This window comes from Vipera berus (assembly GCF_964194415.1).
Source record: "Vipera berus genome assembly, chromosome: 8".
In the NCBI taxonomy this organism is placed as follows: Eukaryota; Metazoa; Chordata; class Lepidosauria; order Squamata; family Viperidae; genus Vipera; species Vipera berus.
The window spans coordinates 6765456-6782286 of record NC_138211.1 but is presented as its reverse complement, the minus strand read 5'-3'; the positions used below and the strand labels follow the sequence as shown (position 1 = coordinate 6782286).

Here is a 16831-nt window from a genome sequence, read left to right as displayed (position 1 = left end):
CGAGGAGACTCTTCACAATTTATTTTAATTTATTTTATCTCTCCCTTTGCTATTCTTTTAAGTAGAATCTAAGTAGAGTAACAAGGGAGGGAATATCTTTTAAGTGGCGAACATGTCTAGTTCTCCTTCCTCTTTCTACTTTCCCCTCAACAACAACCTTGTGAGGTGGGTTGGGCTAAAAGACACTGACTGGCCCAAGGACTTCATGGCTAAGGTGGGACAAATTACGAAAAGAGGTGCTTTCAGCTCATTCTTTTTTCCCCTTTAAATCCACACACCCTCCTTAAAAGCAGATTCCAATCTTCCTTGCTGGTCCTTCTCTTGGCTTTTGAGGACCAAATACCACGATCAGGCTCCATGCCGAAGTTACTGTCGGGAAAAGGATGTGTGCATAAGATAAAGGTAAAGGTAAAGGTTCCCCTGCAGATGCGTGCTAGTCGTTTCCGACTCTAGGGGCCGGTGCTAATCTCCGTTTCAAAGCCGAAGAGCCAGCGCTTGTCTGAGGACGTCTCCGTGGTCATGTGGCTGGCATGACTGGATGCCAAAGGCGCACGGAACGCTGTTACCTTCCCACCATAGTGGTCCCTATTTATCTACTTGCATTTTTACGTGCTTTCGAACTGCTAGGTTGGCAGAAGCTGGGACGAGTAACAGGCACTCACTCTGTTACGCGGCACTCGGGATTCGACCCGCCAAACTGCCGACCTTCTGATCGACAAGCTCAGCGTCCTAACCCACTGAGTCACTGCGTCCCTATGTGCATAAGACAGATTTCATTAAATGAAAACAAAACAAATATATGGATATTTTTTTTTGGTTCAAGCATCTTTCCCCCCACCTCTTGCCACCCAAGCACGTTCAGATGCCTATAAAAGGCAATTATAGTTAGGGTTACTTGGCACAGAAGGATCATTTCAGCAGATCGATGGGAAAAAGGTTGGAAATAGCACAGAGGAGTGGGAAGAATGAGACGAGATGGGGAGGGGGGTTAATGGCTTTTTTCGTGTGGGTGTTTAACAGGGTGCTCCTCTTATGCCATTTTAGGCAGGGCACAGCCATAAATTCACCCTCCAAGTTATCCTTGACGGATGTGCTGCCAGCTGATTGAGTCTGTTCTTTCCCCAAGCAATATAATTATCAGATTTCTCAGTTGGCACTAGAACCTTTGCTTGGTTAAGGGCCAAAAACTGTCCTGAAGTCTCTGAATTTAAGCCACTTTGGCAAAGTGGAAATCCTTCCTCCTTTCCTGAAGTTGCATCTGCGGAGTAGCTTTTAAGACCATGTTATTCCTTGTTATCCTTTCTTTTTTTTTCTCCACACGCAATCTTCTTTGAGGTTCTGCGAGCCTTCAAGAGGGACCTCTGCCCTAGCTGGCATTTCTTTGCATCTGCGTTTCGTTCTAATTTGCCTGCAGATCCCCTAGCTCTTTTCCCTAAAATGCAAACATGACAAAGTTTTGGTTTTTTTTTCCAAATGTGAAAAATGGGCTCCTTGGATTAAAATGGAAACAATGCGGTGACAATGGGGAGAGGGGAGAGAGAGTGAAAGAGTGAAAGAAATTGAATATGTTTGTGTGTGTGTGTGTGTGTGTGTGTGTGTGTGAGAGAGAGAGAGAGAGAGAGAGAGAGAGAGAGAGAGACAGAGAGAGAGAGAGAGACAGAGACAGAGAGAGAGAGAGAGAGAGAGAGAGAGAGACAGAGAGACAGAGAGACAGAGAGAGAGAGACACACACAGAGAGAGAGACACAGAGAGAGAGAGAGACAGAGAGAGAGAGAGACAGAGCGAGAGAGAGAGAGAGAGACAGAGAGAGAGAGACACAGAGAGAGAGAGAGAGAGAGAGAGAGAGAGAGACAGAGAGAGAGACAGACACACAGAGAGAGAGAGAGAGAGAGAGAGACAGAGAGAGAGAGAGAGAGACAGAGAGAGAGAGAGAGAGACAGAGAGAGAGAGACAGAGAGAGAGAGAGACAGACACACAGAGAGAGAGACACAGAGAGAGAGAGAGAGAGAGAGAGAGAGACAGAGAGAGAGAGAGACAGAGAGAGAGAGAGAGAGAGAGAGAGACAGAGAGAGAGAGAGAGAGAGAGAGAGAGATGAATGTTTCAGATCTGATGGTTAAGCTCAGGAGGGCTTGTTAAATTAATATTAACGGATCAGCCCCAGAGGAGAAAAGGGAAATTTCAGCTGGACGTTTCTCCTGATGCCCACTCCCTGAGTCCTTTTCCATCTCTGAAAATATATACGCTGTTGTCATAGTGACCGAGAGGAGATACATGTATGTGAGAAAAAGAGACACTCTCTTTTCTCAGTGATTGCTAGGAGAATGAAAAATGTATGCCTCAGTATTAAAGAATTATTCACCTTGGGTGAAACAGCAGGCAGAAGTCTCCTTCCCCATCACTCCAGGGAGTGCCACACAGCTTTTCACATCTCGCTGGGGAGACCCAGTTTCCCCTCTGCAAAACCATCAGAGACGTTTTGAAGCTAAGTTTGAAATTCTGCAATTGACTGCTTACCAACTAGGCTTGAAAAGGCACTTTCGAGCATTTACTCAGGATGTGGGCAGGATGGATATTAGCGTAAATTTAACCCGTTATAGACAAGTTCCAGCCAGCATTGCATCCTTCCCTCACAAAACAAAATAAAACAAAACAACAACGTTATACATCTGTGTATGAGACCAGTAGATTTTCTCTCTTTCTATGCTTAAAAAACAATTACAGCACTCTGGGCTACTTTAATAAATGGGTGTTTGTAGCTGGTGCTTCTAGGATGAGCCACATCCTCATGAAATATTGAATGATTTGTGGGCAATCTAGGGAGGCTGGAAAAGGTATTGATCTCATCAAAGTGTTTGGCATTGCTACAAGTATGCAAGATTTAGGTAGACAGATGATATGATAGGAAATGGATGGATAGATAAGAAAGATGATAGAAAGATGATAGGTAGGTAAGAAGGTTGATAGATTACCTATCTAGAGATGATAGATAGATAGATAGATAGATAGATAGATAGATAGATAGATAGATAGATAGATAGATATGGATGATAGATGAAAGATAGAAAATAGATGCTGATAGAAGAAAGAGACAGATAGACTGAGAGAAAGACAGAGATTTAAGGCACCTCAGAAAGTTGTATAGGAAGTACAACTTTGTCGATCCTTTCTTGTGACAAATTGCTACACATTTTTTATTTACAGAATTGGACCAAAAATTGTTGGTATCTCTAAAAATGAACTAGAAAATAGAGTAAACTTACTCTGGTCCACTTAGCTAAATATCATAATAGAAAAAAAATAAGACCCTTCCTTCCTTCCTTCCTTCCTTCCTTCCTTCCTTCCTTCCTTCCTTCCTTCCTTCCTTCCTTCCTTCCTTCCCTCCTCCCTTCTTCAATGAAATTCAAATACCAATGGAATCCTCATTCAGTTCTGATCCACAGAAGCACATTTGTCAGTATAAAGAGAAATCAGTCCCCAACACCTATAGTTTACTCACTTGCAAACTTCTTAAATTGATCAGAATTTGTATTATACTGTAACATCTTCACCTGGACTATCTTCCTGTTAACAAGAAGTTTATAAAAGCTCTTTCTGTTTTGGAATTAATTTTAACCTTATAAATTCTCTATAAATCAAGCCACATACATGACTATCAGCCTCCGGTGATGTTGCACAAAGGCTCCTAGTTTTGGTGGGGGTAAAGACGGGAACATTTAATCTTTAGTAGCCAAGCAGCAGCAGTTCCTACAGAAGAATATGCTACTTTCATTTACTGCCTCTTCGGGTTTTTTTCTTCCTCTGTTTGATGCAAGTATTTTTCCAATCTACTGCTAATCATGTAAGTGCTGGATACAACATGGGTCTACACACCTTGCTGCCCTTAATTTGACTGAGCTTTCCTTGATGGCTGCTGCTGCTGGCTTAACAAAATGAGTTGGTCTTTTCTGATCTCTTTGCGCTCTTCTCATTTCTGATCCTTGCAATTTACAAAACAACCAATGCTAAATGTGTTTGCAATATGATCAGCCTCAAGAGTTTGGCTGCAGGATATTTGTAAGTATAGATAATTAACAGATGTTGTTGGGCATTCTAGGAAGAGAAGTCTGGATAGTTCTCCTTCATGGAATTAGGATGAAAACTAAGACAAGCCAATTAACATTTTTATGACTTCAAGCAGAGAACTTTCCATACCTTTAATTTTGGTCAACCCAATCCTCCTCTTAACAGTCGGGTTTTATCAGGAAGCTCAGGCCACAAACCCTTTGGCGATAAATTGATTTTGTTCCAGCAGAAGGCAAAAGACCAATACTAATCTTGTCTTTTAACTGTGAAAAAGGACAAAGTCCACCAGTTTGAGGTCAACCTCCTGGTCTCATCCTGCATACAAATCAGTGTGCAAGAAATAGAGATGTTTTATTTGTCAGTTCATGTGTGTTGGGTAAGAAGATGGTCCTGGAAGTTCTCAGCATTGAGGTTTACTTAACCTTTTGGAGTTTCCAAATGTATTTCCTCAACTGGAAGATCTACAACTTCTGTGGCTGGCTTGGCAGTTCATGAGGTTGTCAGCACCCACTGGGAACAAAAACTTGCTAATGCCTAGACACGTAGCAAAAGGAAATTGAAGATAAGTAACAGCCTGGGAGTGGTGTGTGTCTCTGTAGAGAGGGAAGAGAGACGTCATCTTCCAGATTAATGGCTAATTAAAATATGCTTGGTTTATTTTTCAAAGGAAGCCAAAAATTCTTAAAGCCCTGTTTATTAATCCCTGAGATTACAGGAGCTATTCCATGTAATGGTACCAGGTCAACAGGTCACAAAACCCAAAGAATTCCATAATCAGGGAACTTCTCTCTAACACACAACTTTGCTAGAGAGAAGTTCCTTGAAAATGGGCTCCAGCATGAGTCTAAAAGCTCAGAAGAGACCAACCCAGATTAGATCCTGCAACATTATCCTTGGATCTGCATATTCACCTTCATTCACTAAAGACTTCCTCTTCAAATGAAACCTTTGCTTACAAGTAGACATCTACTCTGTGTGTCTTCCATCTCTATTTCTTGACTCTTTGACTGTTAATACTGTACCCACAAATGTCTCTCTGGAAAGGGATGGATGTCTAGATAGAATTTATCACATTCTGGTTTCAGACAGGTCACGATGAAGATGGCAATAGTAGCTTGGTTAAAAGGCATAGTGCATCTATAAGAAACATCTTCTCCCAAATCAATTCAAATGAAATACATCTGGGGAATTAATTCTCTAGTAAGATATGTAAATACATTATTTCCATTTTTGTTTGATTCTAAATATCCCCAGTTAGGGACCTCATTTCTTTCATTAGCATCAGGAAGCATAAATTGATTTTATTGTTCCTGCATCTGCCTGTGAACATTTTGGCAAAATGTTCCCGTGAAAACTCATATGCATTTATGTTTATATTTCTTCTAATAGATTCATTTTTTTATGCCATCTCTATGCCACATGTACTCTTGTGAGCATTTTCTCTACCATGTTGGCCATTTCTGTGAATTTTGCATACCATTAATTGAATATGTATATGCATTTTTCTTCCAGAAGAGAACTAACTACATTACCACATTTGGAGAATTGCAAACCAAAAGATAATTGTCTTCTGGTTCAATTATTAATTTGGAAAATGAGCGTGAGATTGAGATTAAAAATTTAATGCAAACCATACTTAATGAAGTAAAAGCCTGGCAAAGGTACATAATGAAACAATAAGCTGGCAATACTAATCGTTGTGGATCAAAGCATTAAAAACACAGAACATTTTAATTTCAGTACCACTTTTGGCCTGCTTCCCTTCAGTCGTTATTTCAGTGGACCACCTGAAGAAACATTTAAGAAGTTACTGCAATTTAAAGATTGCTTCTTATGGAGACATTTTTTTTCTTAGGAAGTTCATCATTTCTGCAATGAAACAGAAAGGACCAGGGCTTGCATAGGCTTTTCTCCTTCATTGTTGGGTCTAGGTAAGATTTGACTAAGTATCTATCTGATCTGGCTGACTTCAGCAGCTTCAAGGTGAAGGTGGAGATGGAGGTGGAGGTAGTGTGAAGAATGTGTGCTTTGAATTAATATAAAAGAATAACAGAATTGGAAGGGACCATGGAGGTCTTCTAATCCAAAGTCCAAAACCTGCCTATACCATTTTGGACAAATGACTGTCCAATCTCTTCTTTAAAAGCCACCATTGTTGGAGCTTTCACAACTTCTGGAGGCAAGCCATTCAACTGATTTTCCTCACTCATTGTACTAACTATGAGCCAGCAGTGTGCAGCAGCAACCAAAAAAGCTAATACAATCCTAGGTTGTATAAACAGAGGCATAGAATCAAGATCACGTGCAGTACTAGTACCACTTTATAAAGCCCTAGTAAGACCACACCTCGAACACTGCAGCCAGTTTTGTTCACCAAATCATAAAAGAGATGTTGAGAGTCTGGAAAAAAATTCAGAGAAGAGCAACTAAGATGATCAAAGTCCTGGAGACCAAAACGTACGAGGAATAGCTGCGGAACTTGGGTTTAGCCAGTCTAAAGAAAAGAAGAAATAGGGGAGACATGATAGCAGTGTTCCAGTATCTGAGGAGCTGCCACAAGGAAGAGGGGGCCAGGTTGTTCACCAGAGCACCAGAGAGAAGGGCAAAAAACAATGGTTGGAAGCTGATCAAAGACAGAAGCAAACTGGAATTAAGGAGAAACTTCCTGACAGTGAGGACAATCAACCAGTGGAACAGCTTGCCTTCAGAAATCCTGGGCGCTCCATCACTGGAGTTTTTTGAGAAGAGACTGAACAATCACCTGTCTGAGATGGTATAGGTTCTCCTGCTTGAGCAGGGGGCTGGACTAGAAGACCTCCAAGGTCCCTTCCAGCTCGATTCTATTACGTATTCTCACTGCCAGGAAATTTCTCCATAGTTCTAGGTTGGTTCTCTCCTTGATTAGTTTCCATCCATTGTTTCTTGTTCTGCTTTGGAGAATAGCTTGGCCCTCTCTTCTTTGTGACAGCTCCTTAGATATTGGAACACTGCTATCATGTCACCTCTACTCCTTCTTTTCATTAAATATGAAGGAAGGAATCCTTCCTTTGTTCATTTTGGTAGAGGAGGAAGAATCTGGAGCATTAAGTGAAGATTTGCTGTCATTTTTCCAATGGTTTTGGTGGGCAGCCATTGTTTTTACATCTGGCTTGACATCTGGAAGGAGGTTCAACTGGGTTTTCATTTCAAATTTGCAAGATTTTCCCACCCTGCTCACCATCTCATCCCCTCCACCCATTTTCCAGTCTTGTTATATTGCTGCTTTGTTTTTTTGTTTTTTGGTGGTTGTTGTTGTTTTTTGTTTTTTTAAAAAAAACCTTCTGGGGAGGTGAAAGGGAAAGAAGGACTATATTTTTAGCTCAGCAGATTTTTTTTTTAGTGTGTGCGAAAAACATCTTTACTGATTTCACTTGTAATGCTTTCGTTTGCTTTGGCTGCTGGACTTTGGCAGCTTTTGGAGGCTGAGTTTTGAGGCTAGTACTTACAAGAACACTTTGATTACCTGGGTGTTTCCCACCAAATTAATTTCCTCTTAGGCAAGATCTGGGACTCACAAGTGTTGGCAAAGAAACAGACTCACATATGCTGTAGGTCCAGCTCTCCCTCCAGACATTTGGAGTGTAACTTCTTTTGTGTTCTATACATGCTTTCAGCATCCTATTTGTTTCTTTCCTATTTTCTCCCATCCTGTCCTGAACAGAGTTCTCCAACCTAAGGAAGTTCCAGATATGTGGACTTCAACTCCCAGACTTCTCAGCAATGTCCATGCTGACTGAGAATTTCCGAAAGTTGAAGTGCAAAGATCTGGAAATGGACAAGATTGGGAAACATTGACCTCAAAGTTGAGGACAAAGTCTCTCTAGGGGTTTTGTGTAGATGATGGGAATGAAGGACTAAAGGTCAAGAACAGATGTCATGGCAAAGATCACCAGTCATGATTTTCTAAATCAGTTGAGCCAATTAGGTTTGGCGTGTGAATAAATAATATTTGTAGTTCAGGGTTGAGATGAGGGATCCTTGGTTTCTTGCAGATGTTTCATTACCCAAACTAGGTAATATCATCAGTTTGGCAAAGAAAAGGCTGCAAGAAAACAATCAAGCCCAGAGAGCAGCAAGGACCGCTCAATATACCTATTGTCCAAAACTATTTTCTTATATAGAAAAAAAAAGTTTGGGATAATAAGTATATCCTAAGTATATTAAACTATTTTCTTGAAAGTCTTCAGAGTCTGTCTAATATGTTTTATGGAACCACAGTATATTTTTGCGTGGAATCAATCGGAGCATGGAATGGAAAATAGTGATTTAGCCAGCATCCCCCTGTTTTTCTATTGGGATTATTTGTAGGAATCAGAACCTACAGTTCAGACGTATTAGTCTATGGAGATGGTCAGTCCTTCAGGTCATGGTTGTCCCAAAGGTGCTTTTTCAAAAGGCAACTGGACTTCCTTTGTTTTTGCTTGAAGACATTTCTCGTTCAGTTCCGAAGAAGAAAAACTGAACTTCTTCACGTTCTGAAGTGAGGAAGTTTCTTGGATGAGAAGTGAAAACGTCTTCAAGGGAAAAAAACCAAAACCCAGTTGCCTTTTGAAAAAGCACTTTTGGGTGTAGACACGTTTGTTCGATAATTTGCTTCTAGTGAGCTACTTGGACTTTATCCCCAGCAGAGCCATTAAAAAAATCACCCCTTATTGCAAACTGCCAACATGGGGAGCATTTTTCGCTTCTGTAACATTTAAATTACAGTGTTGATTCGTCTGTTTACATTTAAAGCAACGACAACAAACTTCCTTCCATGCAGACGGTGCCGTTTGCTGGGGCCATTGTTCTTGCTCATGAAGTTCGTTAATACACCTGCTTTTTTGTGATTTTCTTAATGAATAATCCTGAATTATCTGTGAAATCTTTAAGTGGCATCATGTGATCTCATCCAGTTTGAGCCAAGCATGAGACAAGCTTAGCAACCAGAAAAACATCAACAGCCAGGCTAAGGAAAACACAAGCATGCGACATGCACACACAGAGACACACAGACACACACACACACCACAGGCAATTTGCACATTCAGCAAATTGGAAAACAAAGGGATCCTTTTCCTGATAAGAAAGCCAACATCAGAGGAGACAAAACTCTATGTCTGCATTTTACCCCAGACATGAAATTTTGGCTGGGAATGGTCATTTCCTTTCCATTTATTTTCTCTCTGTCTAGAAATTCTTTATTTTTGATGGCCTATGCTTCCTGACAGTGAAAACAATCCAGAATATATCACAGCGATGGCCGTGAACATGTTAAAGATTGCTTTCAAAATTTTCCTTACCTCAGTTTACCTTTTCAGTTGCAAACCCGAAAAAGGTAGCAAGAGGGAAAAAAGAAAAGCCAACGTAAAATGGATATCATGAAGAGGTCAACTGGAGCATGGAAAAGAAGAACTTGGACAACCTCAGAAATCTTCTGAAGCATTAGGTCAATTTGATCTTTAGGGACCTGATTTCATTTTAAACCTGTTCCACTGATTTTAAAGGAGAGAAGAAACATTTTCATCATGATTCCAGTTTTGGTCACCATGATGTAAAAAAGATGTTGAGACTCTGGAAAGAGTGCAGAGAAAAGCAACAAAGATGATTAGGGAGACTGGAGGCTAACACATACAAAGAACGGCTGCTGGAATTGGGTATGTCTAGTTTAATGAAGAGAAGGACTAGGCTTTACATGATAGCAGTCTTCCAATATCTCAGGGACTGCCAAAAAGAAGAGGGAGTCAAGCTATTCTCCAAAGCACCTGAGGGCAGGAAAAAGAGCAATGAATGTAAACTAATCAAGGAGAGAAGCAACCTAGAACTGAGAAGAAATTTCCTGACAGTGGAACATTTTGCCTCCAGAAAGAAAAACCTGCCTTCAGAAGTTGTGAATGCTCCAACACTGGACGTTTTTAAGAAGAGACTGGACAACCATTTGTCTGAAATGGTATAGGGTTTCCTGCCTGAGCAGGGGGTTGGACTAGAAGATCTCCAAAGTCCGTTCCAACTCTGTTATTCTACTATCTATCTATCTATCTATCTATCTATCTATCTATCTATCTATCTATCTATCTATCTATCTATCTATCTATCTATCTATCTATCTATCATCTATCTATCTATCTATCTATCATCATCATCAAAAAAATGAACCAGATTAAGTAAAATACTCCCCTAGCTGAATTCTTCATCTTTTTCTGAAAGCACGTGATCATTTCCCTTAAAACAGTGTTCCTCAACCTTGGCAACTTGAAGAGATGTGGACTACTGGCTGGGCAATTCTGGGAGTTGTAGTCCACACCTCTTCGAGCTGTCAAGCTTGAGAAGCACTGCCCTAAAACACTGTATATAATTCAAGTAAGAGTGTTCTGGACAAGCAAGGAAGGAGCTGAAAACGAGAGGATGCTGTGTTTGCAAACGAAATTTAAAAATAGAGATTCAGGCAGTGACATCCAAGGAGGCTGTTCCAGATGGCAAAGGAGATGTTTTGGCACCAATAATGGTGAGCAAGTTCGGTGCAGGACACATTCTTTATGGGAGGATCCACTGGAGAAAGGCCAAAAGTGGCTTCAGGACTGAATTGAGCAGGAAGAAAGATGTATGGTTCACTTTCTTTTCTTTTCTTTTTTCTTAAAAAAAGTGCAATATTTGCCAAGCTATGAAGAGATGCTCAACGCTGCCTTGTCCTGCAACGACACTTCAGTCTAAAAATCAAACGAGATCATTGCATGCAAATAGTTCTTCTTCCCTCCAAAACGTTAACTAAAATACAAACGACTTGCATCCAACGCTGCTTTTTTCCTGTCATAAATTTAAAACATTTTCAAACCAGCTCTACCAAATAAAATCAAGATGTTGTACTGCTTCAACTGTAAAGAGAAGGGAAGAGGATCCTTTTGGTCTACTGCTGAAGGCACCAGGCTCAGGAACCAGAAAACTGTGAGTTCTAGTTCCACCTTAGGCATGAAAGCCACCAGGTGACTTTGGATCAATTACCAGGAGACGGTGAGTTCTAGTCCTGCCCTAAGTTTAATCAAGGAGAGAAGCAATCTGGAATTAAGGAGAATTAAGGACAATTAACCACTGGAACAGCTTGCCTCCAGAAGCTGTGGGTGCTTCATCACTGGAGGTTTTAAAGAAGAGACTGGACAGTCACTTGTCTGAAATGGTATAGGGTCTCCTGCTTGAGCAGGGGGTGGGACTAGAACAGGGTTCCCCAACCCCGGGTCCATGGACCAGTACTGGGCCACAGCATGCCAGCAACTGGTGCGCACAAACAAGCAAAGCCCCATGTGCAGGATAAAGGCAGAACACAAAACCACGCACTCTCTGGGTCTGTGGAAAAACCTCTCTCCACATAACCGGTCCCTGGTGCCTAAAAGGTTGGGGACCTCTGGACTAGAAGATCTCCAAGGTCCCTTTCCAGCTCTATTCTGGATAGAATAGAGATGATGGGCTCCAGCACAAGCACAAAAGCTTGGAAGAAGAAACTTTAGGTCTCTCTAACCGATTCAGAATGGATCTCGGGCTGGAAGAGTTTGCCTTGAAGCTTCTCTTGCAGCCACCCAATTCACCTGCTTTGAATTTGCTTCCTTCCCTGCATGGAGAAGGTTGTGTCTACCAGCCTTTGAGAAAAGTTGAACCACAGTCTCGAAATGGGTTGGAGGGTAGCATCAAGAGAATGGGGGACGTTTCAAAGGCAGCAGCCCCTCTTCTCATCTCCAATTTTGTCTTTTAACTAAAAGGCCTTATGGTGGAGGGGCTAAATGCAGGCGGGGGGGGGGGGGTGGAGGAGAGAAGGAAAGGGGGGAAAAAGGGAAAGCTGCCAGAAATATTCTTAATGACCCTCTGTGGGGAGTGAATTTTATACACTCAGCTGTCCCTTGTAACTTAATCTCTGTGTGAGATTTTCCCCAAACTAGTCAGTCGCCTTGTTTTCCTCACACAGCAAATATGCAAGAAATAGAGAATGGGAAGTAGAAGGTGGGGGAAAGAGAGAAAATGTGCCTTTCTTTTTCATTCCCCCCCTGGCTGCTGCTAAAATGACTAACAGAGGGGGGGGAAAGCCAAAGCAGCTGGAGAAAAAAATGGGGAGGAGGTGGGATAAGACCATGGTTTGTTCTTACCCATTAGTAGAAAAATATGCAACCTTTTCAGGTCCAGCCATTGATTGATCAGCTTGCAACATGTCTAAATTTATGCTTAGTGTGTGTTTTTTTTTAACCATGGCAACATCACAGTTGGCCTGCATGAGTCCCTGAGAAGGTAACTCCATCCAAGCCAACGACTTCATGTTCAGGGTTACCATTTCTTCTAAAAAAAGGATGAACACCCTTACTCGTTCTTTTTTTTCTTTCTTCATCCATCAATGATTGTAAGTTGAGGACAACCTGTATTAAGGAAAGTTGCATCCCAAACTCGGTCATAAAACTCTTAACCAAAGTTCAGGAGAAGAAATCCAGAATTTCCCACATGAAATGGATGTCAAGAGTATCCGATGGGATGAGGCCCGAGTCTCCAAGGATTTAGGCCAATGTCTTTCCCAGCCTTGCTTCTTAGCTTTGGGATTTAACTACTATGTCATGTTTATCTCCTGGCAACCAAACGTTTGTAACGTGGGCAACCCAAGAATTTCTGCAAATGGGTTTTTATGTTTTGCAATATATAATGCTTGAATTATCTGTTGTGTCGGTTTTTAATCTCTGTTGATCAATGGGTCCATTCCTAATCCCTCCATTGAACTTCACTGGTTCTCAATGGCATTAACATGGATCGACATTTGACGGGTTCTTACAAAGCATTGCAATGTCATTGCATTCCCATCTTGTCTCTGATAAGCCGGGATGATTTTGATGCAGAAAAAAACAAAAACTAAACTTGCTGAAAATCAAGAGGAACTGCGAGAAGAAGAAGAAAAAAATCCATCTACCATTCTTTCTTAATTTGGGACGATGAAGCCTGCCTTTCACTTTTAGTTCATGGATTAGATCCAGCTTGCAAGAAAAAAATAAATAACAGCATGTACTGTAGATAAGTGTAAATACAGTGAGATGGGTGTTTTTGTTAGCAAATGATTACTTTCTCTCAAGGGTGATGTGTTCCCATCAATGAATCATAGGAGGATTGCAGCTGTATTCTCTGCATATATACCTTTTCCGTCAACACACTGAATATATATATAAAAGGGGGAAAAAACCACCCAGATTTCATAAGCAGTTGGGATCATTTCAGTTTAACTTTGAATCTGACCTCAGAATGTGATGAGTCTGCACAATTTAGTCTTTTCAAGAAGACGATGAACTGAGGCTCTTCAGTTGGGTCCTTCTCAATCCTTTTCTGAGCAACATTTGGAAGAATTTCCTTATCCGTTTGAAGAAGGGGATTTTTTTCCTGCACATGGACAAAAGTTTCAATGCATCCCAATCTAGGTTTAGAGTCAACATTCTGATTTGATTCAGTGTGGAACCCTTTCAGTTGAGCTGTGTTTTTGAATCAAATTTCTGATCTGGGACTTTGCCCAGGTCTATCCTTTTGGAGCCAAACAGACACATCTGAAATACCGTAACCGTAATAAAGATTTGATTTGATTTAATATTTGGACCAGAGACTGAATTTGGAAGGCACCAAGTTGGAGAAAGCAGCCTTAGATTGACCTCCAAATAAATCTCAGTTGGTGAGCCTTTAGAATAGAATAGAATAATAGAGTTGGGAGGGCCATTGAAGGTCTTCTAGTCCAACCCCCTGCTCAGGCAGGAAACTCTATACCATTTCAGATAAATGGTTGGCCAACCTCTTCTTAAAAACTTCCAGTGTTGCATCATTCTACAACTTCTGGAGGCAAATTGTTGCATTGATTAATTGTTCTCACTGTCAGGAAATTTCTTAGCATTAGGTTGCTTCTCTTCTTGATTAGTTTCCATCTGTTGCTTCTTGTCCTGCCTTCAGGTGCTTTGGAGAATAGCTTGACTCCTTCTTCTTTGTGGCAGCCCCTCAAATATTAGAACACAGCTATCATGTCACCCCTGGTCCTTTTTTTCATTAAACTAGACATACCCAATTCCAGCAACCGTTCTTTATATGTTTTAACCTCCAGTCCCCTAATCATCTTGGTTGCTCTTCTTTGGGGGGCCCCTCTAGTCATTCAACAGCATCACTCACTATTGTTGGGCAGTTCAGAGAAGAGCAACTAAGATGATCAAAGGCCTGGAGACTAAAACATATGAAGAACGGCTGCAGGACTTGGGTTTGGCTAGTTTAAAGAAAAGAAGAAATAGGGGAGACATGATAGCAGTGTTCCAGTATCTGAGGGGCTGCCACAAGGCAGAGGGGGCCAGGTTGTTCACCAAAGCATCAGAGGGAAGGACGAGAAACAATGGTTGGAAACTGATCAAAGACAGAAGCAAACTGGAATTAAGGAGAAACTTCCTGACAGTGAGGACAATCAACCAGTGGAACAGCTTGCCTTCAGAAATCATGGGTGCTCCATCACTGAAGGTTTTTAAGAAGAGACTGAACAATCACCTTTCTGAGATGGTATAGGTTCTCCTGCTTGAGTAGGGGGCTGGCCTAGAAGACCTCCAAGGTCCCTTCCAGCTTCTATTCTATTCTATTCTATTCTATTCTATTCTGTTCTGTTCTGTTCTGTTCTGTTCCGTTCCGTTCCGTTCTATTCTATTTGAATTCCCCCAACAGTCAGGCCTGTGACAAGCATTGAGATGCTCAGTTAAACAATCCTGGTCAAGATTATAGGCTTTGTGACTGCTTCTCTATAAACAGCATAGATTAAAGGGAGTTTCCTAATATCTTAGTCCCTCTGGGAGTTCTAGCGCTGCATGTGTTTTGGGAGGTAAGTGCAGGAAAGGGAGGGGAATCTTTTGTTAAATTTTCAAAGTTGTCATCAAAATACACTTGCCAAGGTAGATTAGTGGGAAGTCTATCGTGACATTTAAAGCCAGAGAGAAGGAGAACAATTTTCAAAAATCCTGCCTCTGTATGAAGTATTTACTCAGGGCCACTTAAAAGAAATAATAATTCTAGAATAAAACAAAGCAAGAAACCATTAGGACGTTAGAATTTAGGACCCCTGCTCCAAAATGCACCTTTTATTTTATTTATCAATTTTATTTGCCGGCTGTCTTGTGGCTCAAGGTGACTTGCCATTTCAAAGCTGTTTCTTCCTTCCCTCGAAAGCAAAAACCCAATACAGGCTTCTGTTTTTCTACCTTATTCTCAGAAGGCTTGAAAAACGTCTTTCTGATTTCTCTCGTTGGCTTTTGGAAGCTGACTTTGATTGTCAGAAGTAGCAGAAGTTTCCAATCCTGGTGTTGTTTCCCTGTTTCCATTCTGCTGAAATTCCTGGCTGCCTGTGCTGCCCCAAATCCATCAGTAGGATTTCTCCTTTAAAGGGTTTGAAACCAGAGAATTTGGAGACTTTTGCTGATGGACAAAGGGTTGATATGTACAGTATATATCCTGCTCAACCACCTCCAAACTAAGTAACGGTAAGAATGTCACCTTGCATTCATGAGAGTTTCATGAAATTCTATTCTTATTTAAAAGATAGCCATGCTGTTATTTTGGGGAGGAAGTGCTGAAAACTGTGATTGGTGAGGCTCTGAGGGTTGCAAAGAAGGACAGAAAAATAATAATAATAATAATCACAAACTATAAGTTGCTCACCCCTATTCCAGAGGCTCATCTTCCTTGCTTCTCTGAACAAACAAATTCAGAACATTCATGCCATCAAACTCTTTCCTCCTCTTAAGCAAGCAGAGAGAGTAACAATATGTTTTCAAGTGACACACTGCTTTTGGCACACTTATATTCACCTCCCAAAGGTCGATCACCTGAGTCACACCTGCACAAACAGCAAGAACAACACGGAGAAGCCTAGGATAGCAACAATAACAACATCAGTGGATCAACAAATACAAAGGTGTTTTTTTAAAGTCTCAGTGGCAGGTATTAAACCTTGACATTTGGGCTAGCAGCCTAAACAAAGGTCTTTGGGTGCAAACAGAGTCAGAGAAAAGCAGAAATTGATGTTTTCTTATGGGGGTGGGGAGCTTTGAGAAAGCAAGAGGTCTTTTGTGGTTTGTGGATTGTTTTCCCAACTGGCTTTGGCTAGGTGCTGTGAGGTTAACTGACCTCACTTAAAATAAAAACACAGTATACAAAAGGGGACTTACTCGGTGACAGGTTGGAAATATCACACATGTCAGAAACAGCATGTTTAGAGCAGGGGCCCTTTGCCTTGTAAATGACTTTCCAGGAATGTACCAGTGCTGAGATAAAGAGAAGGCCACAGTCAAAGCTTGGTCTTCCAGATTTGCTTGAAGATATATCCCATAGTTTCTGGCTCTCTGGGAATCAATCGTTAGGGCACCAGGGACCGGTTCCGGGGAGAGAGGTTTTTCCATGGACTGGAGGGGCCGTGGTTTTCTGTGCAGCCTGCATCCCACGGATGGGGCTTTGCTTGTTTGTACAGACCGGTTGCTGGCATGCCACAGCCCAGTACTGGTCCACAGACTGGGGGTTGGGGACTCCTGATCTAGGAAGACCATTTTAAGGCACTCAATAAATTAAGATGGGGACTTGCTAATCATGGCTTAAACCTGGCCTCCTTGGGAAAAGAGAGAAGCAATGGAGAGTAATTGCCAAGCCCTATCTATGGAAGGACCACCATCTAAACCAGGGGTCTTCAAACTTGGCCCTTTTATGACTTGTGGACTTCAGCTCCCAGAATTC

General features: G+C 41.4%; 1 long non-coding RNA gene across 1 annotated transcript in view; it reads right to left on the bottom strand.

The window, feature by feature from the left end:
- Positions 1-15839, bottom strand: part of LOC308671718 — a 41755-nt gene extending 25916 nt beyond the window's left edge. The window contains exons 1-2 of the long non-coding RNA XR_014027281.1: positions 15764-15839; positions 13334-13474 (exon numbers count right to left, since the gene is read on the bottom strand). This is a non-coding gene — a long non-coding RNA (uncharacterized lncRNA). The remainder of the gene's footprint in view (positions 1-13333; positions 13475-15763) is intronic.
- Between the last annotated feature and the right edge of the window lie 992 nt (positions 15840-16831).